Source organism: Tamandua tetradactyla, chromosome 12 (genome assembly GCF_023851605.1).
Source record: "Tamandua tetradactyla isolate mTamTet1 chromosome 12, mTamTet1.pri, whole genome shotgun sequence".
Lineage (NCBI taxonomy): Eukaryota > Metazoa > Chordata > Mammalia > Pilosa > Myrmecophagidae > Tamandua > Tamandua tetradactyla.
The window spans coordinates 40,445,395-40,463,578 of record NC_135338.1 but is presented as its reverse complement, the minus strand read 5'-3'; the positions used below and the strand labels follow the sequence as shown (position 1 = coordinate 40,463,578).

General features: G+C 38.0%; 1 protein-coding gene and 1 pseudogene across 9 annotated transcripts in view; one reads left to right on the top strand and one right to left on the bottom strand.

The window, feature by feature from the left end:
* The window catches only part of CEP128 (centrosomal protein 128), a 667,241-nt gene that overhangs the window by 30,203 nt on the left and 618,854 nt on the right, over window positions 1-18,184 (top strand). The gene's annotated exons all lie outside the window — the stretch shown is intronic.
* On the bottom strand, window positions 1,305-2,022 carry LOC143652070 (ferritin light chain pseudogene; annotated as a pseudogene).

The following is an 18,184-nucleotide window of genomic DNA, read 5'->3' as shown; positions in this document are numbered from 1 at the left end:
GTTCTAGGGACTGCTTTTCCTTAGTGTCCCCAAATTCTTGTTCTTTTAAAACAGTTGGTTCTCAATGATTTTTCCCTCTATTATATTAGAGGATTGTGTCACTTATTGCCTTATATTACACTCACTTGACACAATAATGATTTTTACCCAGCCTCTTAGATACTACCTAGGAGGACCTGCCATAATCTTTGGAAAACACATAACTTGGAAAGAGTACTTTCTACAAGTAATTCTGATGTGCCCCTCTTTGAAATTTGATTTCTTAACATAAAAATATTCACTGCAATGGAATATGTCATGCCTAAAATGAAAATATTTAATGTCAGCTATCATGTAATTTGCCTGAGTCTTTCTATTTATACTCTTAAAAGTCCTTGAAGTGTACTGTAGGATTAGCCATTTGACTTTTTTTTTTTTTATCAATATGTGTTTTCTTCAGAAAGGGACTCTGTATAATCCATGCAAGTTCTTTTGCTCTGGAATCTGCTTTTTTTTTTATATGTAACATCCTTTAACAGTATGTTCAATTGTTAAAAATTTTCTTCCTACTAGATATCTGTTGCTAAGTTGAAATGAGCATTTCTCCTTTAAAATATGAAGAGACTTTCAGGAAAATTAGATCAACTCCCTTTCCTTAGGAAAGACAGGAGCTTTTATTATTACCTTGGTTTTTATATGTTATTCTATTGCTAAACCTCAGGAAATGGATATGAATGATATATAGGGATGTAAATATTTATCTTCTTGGGGTTTAACTTTGTGAACATAATTTACTAAGATATGAGGGGAAGAGTTTGGAAAGAAAAATATTTGTCACAGTATTTTCTTCCCAATATGCTCTACCCTTACAAAGAGATGTGAGAATTATTCCTGATGACCTTGTACAAATGGATGAACCACAAGCTGTGTTGGGTCTCTTCTTTGACTGCTTTTCCTTGAGATGAACAAGGTTTCACAGTTGTTCCCTTGAATCACTTTAAATCTCCAATCCTAATTTAGTGCCTTGCTTATAGTATGTAAGTCTTCTTTGTGAGGAAAGATGAGTGCTAGGGTCTGTGATGTTTTGTAGAGCAGCAGTACCTAACCTTTTCATGGTCTCTTTGGGAATTTATCAACAAGCTTAGTGTGTGTAGCACTTTTTTTTTTTTTTTTGCTGCAAAAAGCTTTATTGTTCACACTTGGTTCAAGGCTTGTTAGAGGGTGGCAGGGCAGCTGGTTAAAGAGAACCTCCTGGCTGGAAGGAGGGGCTCAGGCAGAAGCCTGGATGCCAGGGGAATGCAGAGGGGCGCCCCATAAAGGGCTCTGGGCTCTTGAGGCTCCTAGTCGTCATGCTTGAGGGTGAGCCTTTCAAAGAGATACTCGCCCAGCCCGACCTGCGGGCTGGCCGGCCTGCGGAGGTTGGTCAGGTGGTTGCCCATCTTCTTGATGAGTTTCACCTCCTCATCTAGGAAATGGTTCTCCAGAAACCACAGAGATGAGGGTCCCAGTTGGCAGAACCCAGGGCATGCAGTTCCAGAAGGGCCTGGTTCAGGCTCTTCTCGAGAACCAGGGCAGTTTCCATGGCATCCAGGGTCGTGCCCCACTCATCTTGGGACGGCTTCTGCACGTCCTGGAAAAGCGCGCAGCCGCCGCGCTGGTTTTGCATCTTCAAGAGATGCTCGGCCCCCTCGCGCTTTTCTTTAGCCAACTCGCGGAAGAAGTGGTCCACGCCCTTCAGGGCCACATCGTCACGGTCGAAATAGAAGCCCAGAGAGAGGTAGGTGTAGGAGGCCCGCATATACCGGTTGGCCAGGCGGTTTACAGAGGCCTCCACATCGGCGGTATAATTCTGGCGGATCTGGGAGCTCATGGTTGGTCGACAATGAGGAGCTAACCACAAAAAACCTGTTAGCTGGTCCCGGAGGCAGGGGCTGGCCCAGAAGTTGGTCCCAGAGGTTGCAGCGGGAGAGGCAGTTGGAGGGTGGTCGAGGCTGGAAAGGTGGGGGGGAGAGAGCCCTCGGGTCTGTTCCGTTCAAACACTGTTGAAGCAAGAGACAGATCCGCAGGATCGCCAGGCGTGCTGCTCTGTGTAGCACTTTTATCTATATTAATTTATGTAATCCTCTCAACAGTCCTATCAGGTAGACATTGTTATTATTCTCATTTTCAAGATAAGGAAACTTGGGTACAGAATGTTTACTAACTTGCTTATGGTCTCACAGCTAGTCAGTGATAAAACCTATTTATTTCACAGAAGCAAAGGCTGCTCACATTTTTGTGATGCTGTGAATTTATACTTCTGAAATTGGGACGCTGGATTCAAAATTTGAAGGGTTATATAATTATACACTGATAGACTAGATTTTAGAAGTTATCATACTGATTAAAAAACAAAGGCTTGCTGTTACACAAGTACTTAATATTAAAGCTGATACAATGGCTGGAATGAGAGCTAGATGGAATGAATATGGAAATAGAATTGGGAAGAAATCTGGTATTGAGCTAGGATTGGCATTTGTCATGGCTGTAGTTGGCAGTTCTTGCTGCCCCTTAGGCAATGTGGAAGATTCTTCAAGTTGCCTTAACCGAGATTGAGTTTTCCACTTCTTTTTAAGTAACCATGATTGCTTTTTCACTACCCTCTCTTGTAGCTGTAGTAGCTAATGAGGCATATTTAGTTGGATAATGTGGCATAGAGGCTTATGGCTCCATGAACTTTGAGACACTAAAGAAGTATAATCCTGCATTATTTCTTATGTTGTGAATTTCTTTCTTTTTTTTTATTAATTAAAAAAATTAACAAACAAAACATTTAGAAATCATTCCATTCTACATATATAATCAGTAATTCTTAATATCATCACATAGTTGCATATCATCATTTTTTAGTACATTTGCATCTATTTAGAAAAAGAAATAAAAAGCAACGGAAAAAGAAATAAAAAGATAATAGAGAAAAAAAAACTATACGTACCATACCCCTTACCCCTCGCTTTCATTTACCACTATTTCAAACGGAATTTATTTTAACATTTGTTCCCCCTATTATTTATTTTTATTCCATATGTTCTACTCTTCTGCTGATATAGCTAAAAGGAGCATCAGACATAAGGTTTTCACATTCACAGAGTCTCATTGTGAAAGCTGTATCATTGTTCAATCATCATCAAGAAACATGGCTACTGGAACACAGCACTACATTTTCAGTCAGTTCCCTCCAGCCTCTCCACTACATCTTGAACAACAAGGTGATATCTACTTAATAACCTCCAGGATAACCTCCAGGATAACCTCTCGACTCTGTTTGGAATCTCTCAGCCATTGACACTTTGTCTTATTTTACCCTACCCCCTTTTGGTCGAGAAAGTTCTCTCAGTCTCTTGATGTTAATTCTCAGCTCAATCTAGGGTTTTTCTCAGTCCTTGATGCTGAGTCTCAGCTCATTCCAGGATCTTTGTCCCATGTTGCCAGGAAGGTCCACACCCTTGGGAGTCATGTCCCACGTAGAGAGGGGGAGGGTGGTGAGACTGCTCGTCATATTGGCTGGAGAGAGAGGCGACATCTGAGCAACAAAAGAGGCTCTCTTGGGGGTGACTCTTAGGCCTAGATATTAAGTAGACTTGACCTATCTTTTGTGGGGTTAAGTTTCATGTGAACACACCCCAAGACTGGGGCTCAGCCTATAGCTTTGGTTGTCCACACTGCTTGTGAGAATATCAAGAATTCAACTTGGGGAAGTTGAATTTCTCCCCACTCTCACCATTCCCCGAAGGGGGCTTGCAAATACTTTTCCAGTCACTGATCAAATCATTCTGGGATTCATCGAGGATCACTCTGGACAAACCAACAAAATCTCATGTGCTACCTGAGATTCCAAGTACTTATGACATTCAGTCAAACTATCTACATGAGTTATATTAGGAAATCCTCTAGTCAAAATCTAAATTTTGCAACGAATAAACATTTTTTGCTTTAGTCTTACACATAATGTGACATTTTGAAGTATTAGTTATCATCTATTTTCAGGACCCTGCAATAATGACAATCCTTTGTTCTTCCTCATGCAAAAACATTTTTAAAATTTGTACATTGTACATTTCATTATTATTATACACTCTAGGCATTCCTAGATGATACCATCTCGATCTTTAACATCTATCTTTCTTTCTGATTTCATTTATGTCCCAGCCCTCCTCCCTCTATCATTCTCACATGCAGCTTCATTCAGTGTTTTAACATAATTATATTACAGTTAGGTAGTATTGTGCTGTCCATTTCTGAGTTTTTGTATCCAGTCCTGTTGCACAGTCCGTATCCCTTCAGCTCCAATTACCCACTATCTTACCCTGTTTCTATCTCCTGATGGTCTCTGTTATCAACGAAATATTCCAAGTTTATTCACTAATGTTGGTTCATATCAGTGACAGCATACAGTATTTGTCCTTTAGTTTTTGGCTAGTCTCACTCAGCATAATGTTCTCTAGGTCCATCCATGTTGTTACATACTTCATAAGTTTATTCTGTCTTAGAGCTGCATAATATTCCATCGTATGTATATACCACAGTTTGTTTAGCCACTCGTCTGTTGATGGAGATTTTGGCTGTTTCCATCTCCTTGCAATTGCAGGTAATGCTGCTATAAACATTGGTGTGCAAATGTCCGTTTGTGTCTTTGCCCTTAGGTCCTCTGAGTAGATACCTAGCAATGGTATTGTTGGGTCATATGGCAATTCTATATTCAGCTTTTTGAGGAACTGCCAAACTGCCTTCCACAGTGGTTGCACCATTTGACATTCCCACCAACAGTGGGTAAGTGTGCCTCTTTCTCCACATCCTCTCCAGCACTTGTCATTTTCTGTTTTGTTGATAATGGCCATTCTGGTGGGTGTGAGATGATATCTCATTGTGGTTTTGATTTGCATTTCTCTAATGGCCAGGGACACTGAGCATCTCTTCATGTGCCTTTTGGCCATTTGTATTTCCTCTTCTGAGAAGTGTCTGTTCAAGTCTTTTTCCTGTTTTGTAATTGGATTGGCTGTCTTTTTGTTGTTGAGTTCAACAATCTCTTTATAAATTCTGGATACTAGACCTTTATCTGATATGTCGTTTCCAAATATTGTCTTCCATTGTGTAGGCTGTCTTTTTACTTTCTTGATGAAGTTCTTTGATGCACAAAAGTGTTTAATTTTGAGGAGCTCCCATTTATTTATTTCTTTCTTCAGTGCTCTTGCTTTAGGTGTAAGGTCCATAAACCTGCCTCCAATTATAAGATTCATAAGATATCTCCCTAAATTTTCCTCTAACTGTTTTATGGTCTTAGACCTAATGTTTAGATCTTTGATCCATTTTGAGTTAACTTTTGTATAGGGTGTGAGATACGGGTCCTCTTTCATTCTTTTGCATATGGATATCCAGTTCTCTAGGCACCATTTATTGAAGAGACTGTTCTGTCCCAGGTGAGTTGGCTTGACTGCCTTATCAAAGATCAAATGTCCATAGATGAGTGGGTCTATATCTGAGCACTCTATTCGATTCCATTGGTCAATATATCTATCTTTATGCCAGTACCATACTGTTTTGACCACTGTGGCTTCATAATATGCCTTAAAGTCAGGCAGCGTGAGACCTCCAGCTTCGTTTTTTTCCCCTCAAGATACATTTAGCAATTCGGGGCACCCTGCCCTTCCAGATAAATTTGCTTGTCAGTTTTTCTATTTCCGAAAAATAAGTTGTTGGGATTTTGATTGGTATTGCGTTGAATCTGTAAATCAATTTAGGTAGAATTGACATCTTAAGTATATTTGGTCTTCCAATCCATGAACACGGTATGCCCTTCCATCTATTTAGGTCTTCTGAGATTTCTTTTAATAGTTTCTTGTAGTTTTCTTTGTATAGGTCTTTTGTCTGTTTAGTTAAATTTATTCCTAAGTATTTTATTCTTTTAGTTGCAATTGTAAATTTTCAGTGATAATTTCTTCCATTAGTTTTTCTCCTCCTTTTCCCTCCTCTTCTCCTTCCGGGACCCCCACAACACGTGTATTTGTGCGTTTCATATTATCATTCAATTCCCTGAGCTCCTGCTCATATTTTTCCATTCTTTTCCCTATAGTTTCTCTTTCTTTTTGGATTTCCGATGTTCCATCCTCCAGTTCACTAATTCTATCCTCTGTCTGTTGAAATCTACCATTGTAGGTTTCCATTGTTTTTTTCATCTCTTCCGCTGTATCTTTTATTCCCATAAGTTCTGTGATTTGTTTTTTCAGACTTTCCATTTCTTCTTTTTGTTCATTCCTTGCCTTCTTCATGTTCTCCCTCAATTGATTGATTTGGTTTTTGAAGAGGTTTTCCATTTCTGTTCATATATTCAGAATTATTTGTCTCAGCTCCTGTATCTCATTTGAACTATTGGTTTATTCCTTTGACTGGGCCATATCTTCAATTTTCCTGGTGTGATTTGTTATTTTTTGCTGGTGTCTGGACATTTAATTACCTTAATTAGTTTATTCTGGAGATTGCTTTCACTTATCTTACCTAGGGTTTTCTTGCTTGATGAGTTTGTTGTCTATCTGTTCATTGACCTTCAGTTCAGCTTTTTCTGGGCCTCTAGCTAAGGTTTTGTTTAACAGAGGGTAGTTTTTCAGTTCTTGTTTTCTTGTTTCTTGTCCTTCTTGTAATGTGCCTTTTCCCTCCCCACCCTTAGGAGGGTCTACATAGGTATTACACACTCCAGCCGGATTTTCCCGGACTAAACTGGCCTCCTTTCCGGGGAGAAGGAATCACCTGCGTCAGTTTTCCCTGAGGGTGAGACCCAGCAGGTTGAAAGACTTTCCTGTGAAGTCTCTGGACTCTGTTTTTTTGATCTTGCCCAGTATGTGGTGCTCGTCTGTCTGCGGGTCCCACCAGCAAAAGATGTTGTGGCTCCTTTAACTTTGGAAGGCTCTCCCTGCTATGGGCGTGGTGGATACAGAGGAAAGGTTGTAGGCTGGTTTTAATGGCTTCAAATTGCGAAGCCCTGGGGTCTGAATTCCTTGAGAGAGGGATTCCACCTGAGTTGTGTTTCACCCCTCCCATGGGGAAGGTTCAGGTGAGAGACAGCCCTGAAAGCAGCCTGTTTCTGCGTTTGGGGCAGTTGCAGCATGTGTAATCCCGCCGCTGATTCCAGAGGCAGCCAAGCCTCCATAGAAACAGCCTCAGAAGGCTCCGTTTCATCCCCTTTCCTTTTTTTTGGTTAGCCCAATAGGTGACCTCCGCCTTGACCAGTTTCGCCTGAGCTGGGGTCCTATTTTTAGTAGTCAGAATTTGTTTATTAATGCCACTATTGGTGTTTGGTTGGACTCAGGACTGTTAGAGATTCTTTCCTTTCCCTCCGGGAAGCTGCCTGTGGGGGAGGGTTGCCAGGCGTGGCCGCGGTGGCTTGGGGAACTATTTGCGGCTTGGGGAACTGCGTGCGGCTTGGGGAACTCATTGTTCTGGAGACTTGCAGCCGGTCCAGCTGGTCCAGACTGGGGTATGCTGCGTGTCCGGTCACTGTCGTGGCTCAGGGAGCTGTTCTGTACTGTTTCTGGTTATTTAGTAGTTGCTCTGGAGGACGAACTAAAAACGCGCACACATTACTGCGCCGCCATCTTCCTCTGTTATGAATTTCTTGAGAGGTCTGGGAACATGTGGGTCAAAGAGGATATGTGGGAAAGGTTATATTTTTAAAGCTTATTGTGGAGATTTAGGACAAATTATATTCCTGTGGTATATAGTACGATTGATGAGCTTAGTTTTTAGTATACTTCTAAAAATGTGGATCCCTTTCCATGAGAGAAGAGAGTCTTTCCTTGTGCTAATGCCATAAAAATAGAATGCCCTTAAGAAAGAATATTCAGTATAAAAAATTAATGCCTTCTGCAGGGGAAATTTGAGCTGTGGCTGATGAGGCCAAATTAGTTAATATTGGGTATAAAAGAAAATACAGTTCTCTTGATTCAAACCAATAGATTGATTAAGTTTATTCTCAAGGTAAAGATTGGTTAAAATATAGAAATATCAAATTAGAGTTTAGAGACTTGCATGAATAGGTCATTTCCCCCAATTAAGTATTTTGATTAAAATTCCCCTTTAGGAACAATAGGATGTTGCCATCTGATATTGAACTTCAGAGAAATGTTGAATGTTACATACTATAAAGTACAAGTTTTCCTTCGATTTAAAAGGGTTTCAGTGGTCAAATATCCTTAGTGACATCTCAGAAGGATAATGTTAATGGGTTAGAGCCAGGCACCAGCCACCGTAATATCCAAAAGCTGAAAGCGTCTCCTTCTTTTTCCATGGGTGAACTTTGTTAATTGTCCTGAAGGTGAGGACTGTTCACAGTCTTTTAATAACTTTAATATTAAACAGTAGTACTTCATGGGTAAGAAATTGTAAACAATTAAATTCCTATAAGATCTTCCTTTTGTGAACATATTTTTTTAAACTTTTTTTTATTAATTAAAAAAAATTAACAAGCAAAACATTTAGATATCATTCCATTCTACATATACAATCAGTAATTCTTAATATCATCACATAGTTGCATATTCATCATTTCTTAGTACATTTGCATAGATTTGGAAAAGGAAATAAAAAAGACAACAGAAAAAGAAATAAAATGATAATAGAGAAAAAAAACTATACGTACCATACCCCTTACCCCTCGCTTTCATTTACCACTATTTCAAACTGAACTTATTTTAACATTTGTTCCCCCTATTATTGTAAACATATTTTTGATCATAGGAATTGGGTTCCTAGAATCTCTTGTTAAAAATTTTATTACTAAGTCTTTTACAGCATTATTGGACAGGGAGATAGTTTTTTTTTTGGAATTTTGCTTTGAGACAGGTGGGCAAAAGTGAGGGTTTTGGAGTTACACTTGAAATTGAATCCTGATTTTTCTGCTAAAAAGTGTATCAGTGGCTTTAGGCAAGTTTTTAGGTCTTTCTGGACCTGAGTTTCATCATCTGAAATATGAACTTAATCATATATTCTTCATTATAGCTAACATTTAGGTGCTCACACTGTTTAAGATGCTGGTTCAGCATTTATTTTCTTGTTATTTCTTTAATTCCTCCAACAATCCTTCCCATAAAATGTATGCTAAGTTCCTAATATGGTACTAGGTATATTATAAACATTCAGTAAATGCTACTTTTATTCCCTTGACTTGATTGGGCCTGACTTAAGTTGCATATATGTATCACTGTGATTATAAGTAGCATAAACATTCAAAGTGATATGTGTGTCTAATTATTTTGACTTTTAATATATTCTAAATTAGACAAGATATATAATATTGCTTTTCCCCCTGTCTGTTAATGAACTATCTGTCCACCCCAAATGCAGTAATATATTGCTAATTAGAGCTCCTTCTTCTTTCCATGGGTGCTCATTTATTGACATTCAAAGATCTTATGTGAAAATCAAAAATTCTTTTAAAATCGTGTTTAGAGAATATGATATATGGAACTTTGAATATATGGAATTTCATTTAAAAAAGAATTCATTCCTTACTTTCAGTAATGAAGAGGAATATTTAGACAGAAGATGAGTAAGGAAATAGAGGACTTGAACAACATTATAAGCCAAGTAGACTCAACAGAATATACATTATTCTCAGTGTACATTCTCTAGGATAGAAATATGTTGGGCCACAAAATAAATCTCAATAAATTTAAAACGACTGAAATCATACAAAATGTCTTTTTTGATTATAGTAGGGTAAAGCTAGAAACCAAAAACAGAAGGAAAACTGGAAAATTAACAAACGTGGAAATTTAATAACCCACTTTTTTTTATTCAACATAACAACATACAAACACAAACATTCTTAGCATATGATCATTCCATTCTTGATATATAATCAATAACTCACAGTATCATCACATAGTTGTATATCATCATCATGATCATTTCTTAAAACATTTGCATCAATTCAGAAAAAGAAATAAAAAGAAAACAGAAAAAAATTCATACATACCATACCCCTTATCCCTCCCTTTCATTGATCACTAGTATTTCAATCTACTAAATTTATTTTAACATTTGTTCCCCCTATTTATTTTTGATCCATATGTTTTACTCATCTGTCAACAAGGTAGATAAAAGGAGCATCAGATACAAGGTTTTCACAATCACATAGTCACATTGTGAAAGCTGTATCATTATACAGTCATTTCAAGAAACATGGCTACTGGAACCCAGCTCTACATTTTCAAACAGTTCCTTCCAGCCTCTCCATTACACCTTAACTAAAAAGGTGATATCTATATAATATGTAAGAATAACCTCCAGGATAACCTCTCGACTCTGTTTGGAATCTCTCAGCCATTGACACTTTCTTTTGTCTCATTTTGCTCTTCCCCTTTTGGTCGAGAAGGTTTTTGCAATCCCTTGATGCTGAGTCCTAGCTCATTCTAGGATTTCTGCCCCACGTTGCCAGGAAGGTCCAGCACCTCTGAGAGTCATGTCCCACATAGAGCGGGGGGGGAGGGCATATTGGCTGAGAGAGAGAGGCCACACCTGAGCAACAAAAGAGGTTCTCTGGGGGTGACTCTTAGGCCTAATTTTAAGTAGGCTTAGCCTATCCTTTGCAGGGTTAAATTTCATATGAACAACCCCCCAGATTGAGGGCTCTGCCTCTTGCTTTGGTTGTCCCAACTGCTTGTGAGAATATCAAGAATTCTCTACTTGGGGAAGTTGAGTTTTCCCCCTTTCTCACCATTCCCCCGAGGGGGCTTTGCAAATACTTTTTTATTCACTGAACAACACACTCTTAAACAGTCAATGAGTCAAAGAAGAAATTACAAGGGAAAATAGAAAATTATTTAGAGTTATATGAAAATGAAAATGTAACCTATCAGAATTTATGGGTTGTAGTGAAAGCAATGATCAGAGGAAAATTTGTAGCAGTAAATGCTTATATTAGAAAAGAAATACCTCAAATCAATAACCTAACATACCTTAAGGAACTAGAAAAAAAAAGCAAAACTACACGAGGAAGGAAATAATAATTAGAGTAGAAGTAAATGCAATAGCAAATAGGAAAATAATAAAGAAACTCCATAAAACCAAAAGTTGATTCTTTGAGAGGATGAACAACGTTGACAAACTTTAACCAGACCAACAAAGCAAAAGAGACAGAAGAAGCAAATAACTAAAATTGGAAGTGAAAATGGGAACATTCTAGCAATATACAGAAATAAAAAGGATTATACTCAGACTATTATGAACAGTTGTATGCCAACAAATTAAATAACCTAGATGAAATTGACACATTTATAGAAACATAAAATTACCTAAACTGACTTGAGAAGAAATAGAAAGCCTGAACAGACTTACGTCAAGTAGAGACTGAATCAGTAATAAAAAGCTTCAACAAAGAAATATCAAGGATCGGATGGCTTCTCTGGTGAATTCAATCTTCCCTATGAATGTAAATGCAAAAATCTTCAACAGAGTACTAACAAATGGAATGCAACAGCATATTAAAATGATTTTACACTATGATCAAATGGTATTTATCCCAGGAATGCAATTTCAATTCAATAAGAAAATCAATCAATTTAATAAACCATATTAATTGAATGAAGGAAACATAACACATCACCCTCTCAATTGATGCAGAACAAGCATTTGACAAAATTCAACACCTTTTCATGATAAAACACTGAGAAAACTAGGAATAGAAGGGAGCTTTCTCAAGATGATGAAGGGCATATATGAAGAATCCACAGCTAACATCATATTTTTTTGTAGTCTTTTTAACAGTGCTCCCATATATATCACCATATTGTCAACACTTTGCATTAGTGTGCTCTTTGTTATAGTTCTTTTTTTTTCCTTCACACACATACATTCTATACATGGTGTAGAATCAGTGGCTCAGAATATCATCATAGTTGTGTATTCATCACCATGATCATTTTTTAGAACATTTGCATCACTCCAGAAAAATAAAAAATGGGGGGAAAAACCCTCATACATACCATACATCTTACCCCTCCCTCTCGTTGACAACTAGTACTTCCATCTACCGAATTTATTTTACCCTTTGCCCTCCCACTGTTTATTTATTTTTTATCCATATTTTTTTTTACTCATCTGTCCATACCCTGGATAAAAGGAGCAGCAGACACAAGGTTTTCACAATCCCACAGTCACACTGTAAAAATTATATCTTTATACAATTGTCTTCAAGAATCAAAGCTACTAGAACACAGCTTAACAGTTTTAGGTACTTCCCTCTAGCCACTCCAGTACACCATAAACTAAAAAGGGGTATTTATATAATGCATAAGAATAACCTCCAGGACACTCTCTCAACTCTTTTTGAATCTCTCACCCACTGAAACTTTATTTTGTCTCATTTCTCTCTTCCTGCTCTTGGTCAAGAAGACTTTCTCAATCCCTCGGTGCTGATTAACTCATCCCAGGGGTTCTGTCCCACGTTGTCAGGGAGAGTTACACCCCTGGTAGTCATGTCCCAAGTAGGTGGGAAGGGCAGTGAATTTACCTGCTTAGAGCAACAAAAGAGGTTCTCTGGGGGTGACCCTTTGGCTTAACTTTAGGTATGCATAGCCTGTCCTTTGCAGGAATAAGTTTTATAGGGGCAAACCCAAAGATCGAGGGCTCAGTGTACTGATTTTGTTGTCCCCATTGCTTGCCAGAATATTGGAAATTCCCCAGCTGGGAAAGTTGAATATTTCCTCCTTTCTCCCAAGTTCCCCAAGGGGACCTTGCAAATACTAATTGATTTACTCCCCAAACTCTGGCATATATTGGGATATCATACTGACCTGGACAAACCAACAAGATCTCACCTATTCAAGATTCCATGTACTTACGGTGTTCAACTAAACTGATAGTGCAAGTTAAGTTAGGAAATGCACTCCCCAAAATATAAATTTTGCACTGTGCTTGTTTGAAAGGATGTATGTCCTCTAGAAAAGCCATGTTTTAATCCTAATCCCGTTTTGTAAAGGCAGCTGTTTCTTCTAATCCCTATTCAGCATTGTATATTTGAAACTGTAATTAGATCATCTCCCTGGAGAAGTGATGTAACTGAGAGTGGTTGTTAAGCTGGATTAGGTGATGACATGTCTCCACCCATTTGGGTGGGTCTTGATTAGTTTCTGAAGTCCTATAAAAGAGGGAACATCTTTAGAGATTCAGAGAGAGCAGAGCAGAACAGCATAGCCACAAGAAGCAGAGTCTACTAGCCAGCAGCCTTTGGAGATAAAGAAGAAAATGCCTCCTGGGGTGCTTCATGAAACTGGAACCCAGGAGAGAATGCTAGCCATGTTTGCCATGTGCCCTTCCAGCTGAGAAAAAAGCCCTGACTGTGTTCGCCATGTGCCTTTTCACTTGAGAGAGAAACCCTGAACCTTCATCGGCCTTCTTGAACCAAGGTATCTTTCCCTGGATGCCTTTGATTGGACATTTCTATAGACTTGTTTTAATTGGGACATTATCTCGGCCTTAGAACTGTAAACTAGCAACTTATTAAATTCCCCTTTTTAAAAGCCATTCTGTTTCTGGTATATTGCATTCCGGCAGCTAGCAAACTAGAACATGCACCAACTAAACATCTCTCCCTTTGGTCTCACCCAGAAGTTGAAGTTTTAAAATATGGACCATATCATCCATTACCATGTATTCTGATTTACCTCAGTCCTATCCAGATCAACTTCATTCATATCTCTACTCGAAGTCTGATCACTTTTTCAACTTTTTAAACAGTTACTGTATAGGGTACTGCTGACTTTCATAGCTTCAGCATTCTTTGAGTCTCAGATGCCACCTAAATATTTGAAATTCCTGGGGATGACCATGTTATAAACAATTAGCTCAGTATCTCAGAATTTAGAAAAAACCATGACAGCTCCTGAATATATGTAACTCCTGTAAGAGCTTGCAAGAACCCTTCACAATAGGCCCCACCCTGATAACCCATGTTCTCGATTTCAGTTCACCAAGTTTTTATATTATAGTTAGTCCATATGATTGGGGTGTAGCATTTGCCCTTTTGTTCCTGACATTTCATTCAACATATACTCCTTGAGGTTCATGCCTGTCAACCTCATTCCTTCTTGCAGCTGCTCAGTAGTCCATTTTATGTATACACCATTGTTCCCACTTCCATTCCTCAGTCGTTCCATTCCTCAGGTCACCTCCATCCATTATGGATCATGAACACTGCTGCCAGAAACACCAATGTGCAAATGTCTGTTCATGTTCCCACACTCAGTTCCTCCAGGTATATACTGAGCAACGGGTTTCAGGATCATATGGCAACCCCACCCCTAGTCTTCTGTGGAACCACCATACTTACCTCCAGGGGGCTACATCTCTCAGTTTCCCTACTGACAGTGAATAGATACATCTCTTTCTGCACATTATCTTTAGCACTTGTTTCTCTCTGTTCATTTTAAAACAGTTTTATTCACATGTCATATAATCCAACTTAGACGTATAGACATGCCTTCACCACCATTAGCTATGTGAAGACATTTCCTTTTCTTCCATAAAGAATCCTTACCCCTCTCCCATGCTCCCTGCCTGTTGGTATTTAGTTTTGGCATAATGCTTTTGTTACATTCAGTGGAAGCATTTTATAATGTTATTGTTGACAGTAGACCCTGATTTGCATTAATTGTACTTTTTCCTGTATATCATCTATTTTCAGCACCCTGAAATGTTGACATTAATTTGTTCTCCCTCTTGCAAAAACTTTTTTATTTAAACACCATCATTGTCCACTCGAGGCATTCCTAAATTCTACCGCCTCAGTCTTTATCCTCTATCTTTTCTTTTGGTTTCATGTGTGCCCCAAGCCCTTCTCCCTCGATCATACATTTAGCTTCATTCAGTGTACTTATTATTATTATTATTGTTATTATTGTGCTACAATCAGGTAGTATTGTGCTGTCCATTTCTGAATTTTTATAATCTGTATTCCTTCAGCACCAATTGCCAAATCTCTACCCTATTTCTATCTCCTGAAAACCTGTGCTCTTAACTTCAATTTTCAAGGTTCACTCATTAATTTTAGTTCCTATTAGTGAGACCATACAGTATTTATCCCTTTGTTTCTGGCTAACTTCACTCAGCAATAATATCCTCAAGGTTCATCCATGTTGTTACGTGCTATGTGACTTTATTCTGTCTTACAGCTGCGTAATTTTCCATCGTGTATCACAGCTTGGTTAGCCACTCGTCCGTTGATGGACATTTGGACAGTTTCCATCTGTTGGCAATCATAAATAATGCTGCTATAAATATTGGTGTGCAAATGTCTATTTGTGTCCTTGCCCTCAGGTCATCTGAATAAACACGTAATAATGGGATTGCTGGATCATATGGCAATTCTATACTCAGCTTTCTGATGAGCTGCCAAACTGCCCTCCAGAGCAGTTGTACCATTTTACATTCCCATCAGCAGTGGATAAGTGTGCCTCTTTCTCCACATCCTCTCCACCACTTGTTTCTGTTTTTTTTTTGGTGTGCTGTATGACAGGGATCACATTTCATTCTTTTTCCATGTGAGTATCCCATTAGTGCAGCACCATTTGTTGAATTTTTGTTTGTTGTTTGTTTTGGGAAGTGCATGGGCCAGGAATTGAACCTGGGTCTCCCACATGGCAGATGAGAATTGCACCACTGAACTACCCTTGCATGCCCTGTTTTCTGTTTTTTGATAATGTCCATTCTAGTGTGTGTCAAATGATATCTCATTGTGGTTTTGATTTGCATTCCCCTAATAGCCATTGAAATTGAACATCTTTTCATGTGCCTTTTAAGTGTTTGTATTTCCTCTTCTGAGAAAGGGCTATTCATGTCTTTTTTCTATTTTTAAATTGGGGTATTTGTCTATTTATTGTTGAGTTGAAGAATCTCTTTATCTGTATACTAAACCCTTATCTGATATATCATTTCCAAATATTATCTCCCATTGCCTGGGGTGCCTGTTTACTTTCTTGACAAAGTTCTTGATGCACAAAAATGTTTAATTTTGAGGAGTTCCCATTTATCTATTTCTTTTTTCAATGGTTGTGCTTTGGGTATAAGGTCTAGGAAACAACCTGTTACAAGTTTTAAAAGATATTTCCTTACATTTCTTCTAAAACTTTTATGTTCTGAACTCTGATGTTTAGGTCTTTCATCCATTTTGAGTTTATTTTTGTATAGGGTTTGAGATGTGGATCCTCTTTCATTCTTTTGCATATGGATATCCAGTACTCTAAGCATCATTTATTGAAGAGGCTGCTCTGTCCCAGGTGGCTAGGCTTGACTGCCTTATCAAATATCAGTTGTCCATAGATGAAGGGGATATTTCTGAACACCCAACTCTATTCCATTGGTCAGTATATCTATCTTTATGCCAGTACCATGCTGTTTTGGCCACTGTAGCTTCTCAGTATGCTTTGAAGTCAGGCATTGTGAAACTTCCCACTTTATTTTTCTTTCTCAAGGTGTTTTTAGCTATTCGGGGCATCCTTTCCTACCAAATAAATTTGGCTATTGGTTTTTCTATTTCTGCAAAGTAAGTTGTTGAAATTTTAATTGGTATTGCATTGAGTCTGTGATTCAATTTGCCTAATATTGACATCTTAACTATATTTAGTCTTCTAATCCATTATTGACATCTTAACTATATTTAGTCTTCTAATCCATTCACATGGTATGCGCTTCCTTTCATTTAGGTCTTCCATGATTTCTTTTAGCAATTTCTTATAGTTTTCTGTTTTCTGTGTATGGGTCTTTTGTATCCTTAGTTAAATTTATTCCTAAAAATTTCATTCTTTTGGTTGTTATTATAAAGGGAGTTTTTTTCTTGATTTCCTCCTTAAATTGTTCATCACTTGTGTATTAAACACTACTGATTTTTGTGTGTTGATTTGTACCCTTCCACTTTGCTGTACTCATTTATTAGTTCTAGTAGCTTTGCTGTAGATTTTTTTTGGGATTTTCAATGTATAGTATCATGTCATCTGAAAACAGTGGAAATTTTACTTCTTCCTTTCCATTTGAATGCCTTTTATTTCTTTTTCTTGTCTAATTGCTTTGGCTAGAACTTCCAGCACAATGTTGCTTAACAGTAGTGACAGTGGGCATCCTTGTCTTGTTCCTGATCTTAGAGGGAAAGCTTTTAGTCTTTCCCCATTGAAGATAGTTTTAGCTGTGAGTTTCTCATATATTCCCTTTATCAATATATTCCCTTTATCAATTGAGGAAATTCCCTTCTATTCCTATCCTTTGAAGTGTTTTCATTAAGAAAGGACATTAAATTTTGTCAATTGCCTTTTCTGCATCAATTGAGATGATCATGTGGTTTTTCTGCTTTAATTCATTGATGTGGTGTATCACATATTGATTTTCTTATGTTGACCCACTCTTGCATACCTGAAATAAATCCCACTTGGTCATAGTGTATAATTCTTTTAATGTGCTGCTAGATTTTATTTGCAGGTATTTTGTTGAGGATTTTTGCATCTGTATTTATTGGAGAGATTGGTCTGTAATTTTCTTTTCTCGTAGTGTCTTTGTCTAGCTTTGGTATTAGGGTGATGTTGGCCTCATAAATAAGTTAAGTAGGGTGCTGGTTTGAAAGGATTATGTATCCTAGAAAAGTCATGTTTTAATCCTAATCCATCTTGTGGATCTTTTAAACCCTATTCAGTACCATAGGTAGGAAATGTTTAGGGTATCTCCATGGAGATATGACACACCCAGTTGTGGGTATTACCCTTTGATTAGAGAGAGATGTGATTAGTTTACTGTAATCGTTTAAAAGAGGAAACATTTTGGAGAGAGCAACAGAGCCATGGGACAGCCACGAGAGCCCACACATCCGAGGCCTTGGGAAATGAAGAAGAAAAATGCTCCTGATGGAACTTCATAAAACAGGAAGCCTGGAGAGAAAGCTAGCAGATGTCACCATATTTGCTATATACCTTTGCAGTTGAGAGAGAAACCCTGAACGTCATTGGCCTTCTTGAACCAAGGTATCTTTCCAAATGTCCTTAGATTGGACATTTCTATTGCTTTGCTTTAATTTGGACAATCTCATGGCCTTAAAACTGTAAATTTGCAACTTAATGAATTCCCCTATTTAAAAGCCATTCCAGTTCTGGTATATCACATTCTGGCAGCTAGCAGACTAGAACAGGTAACTTTC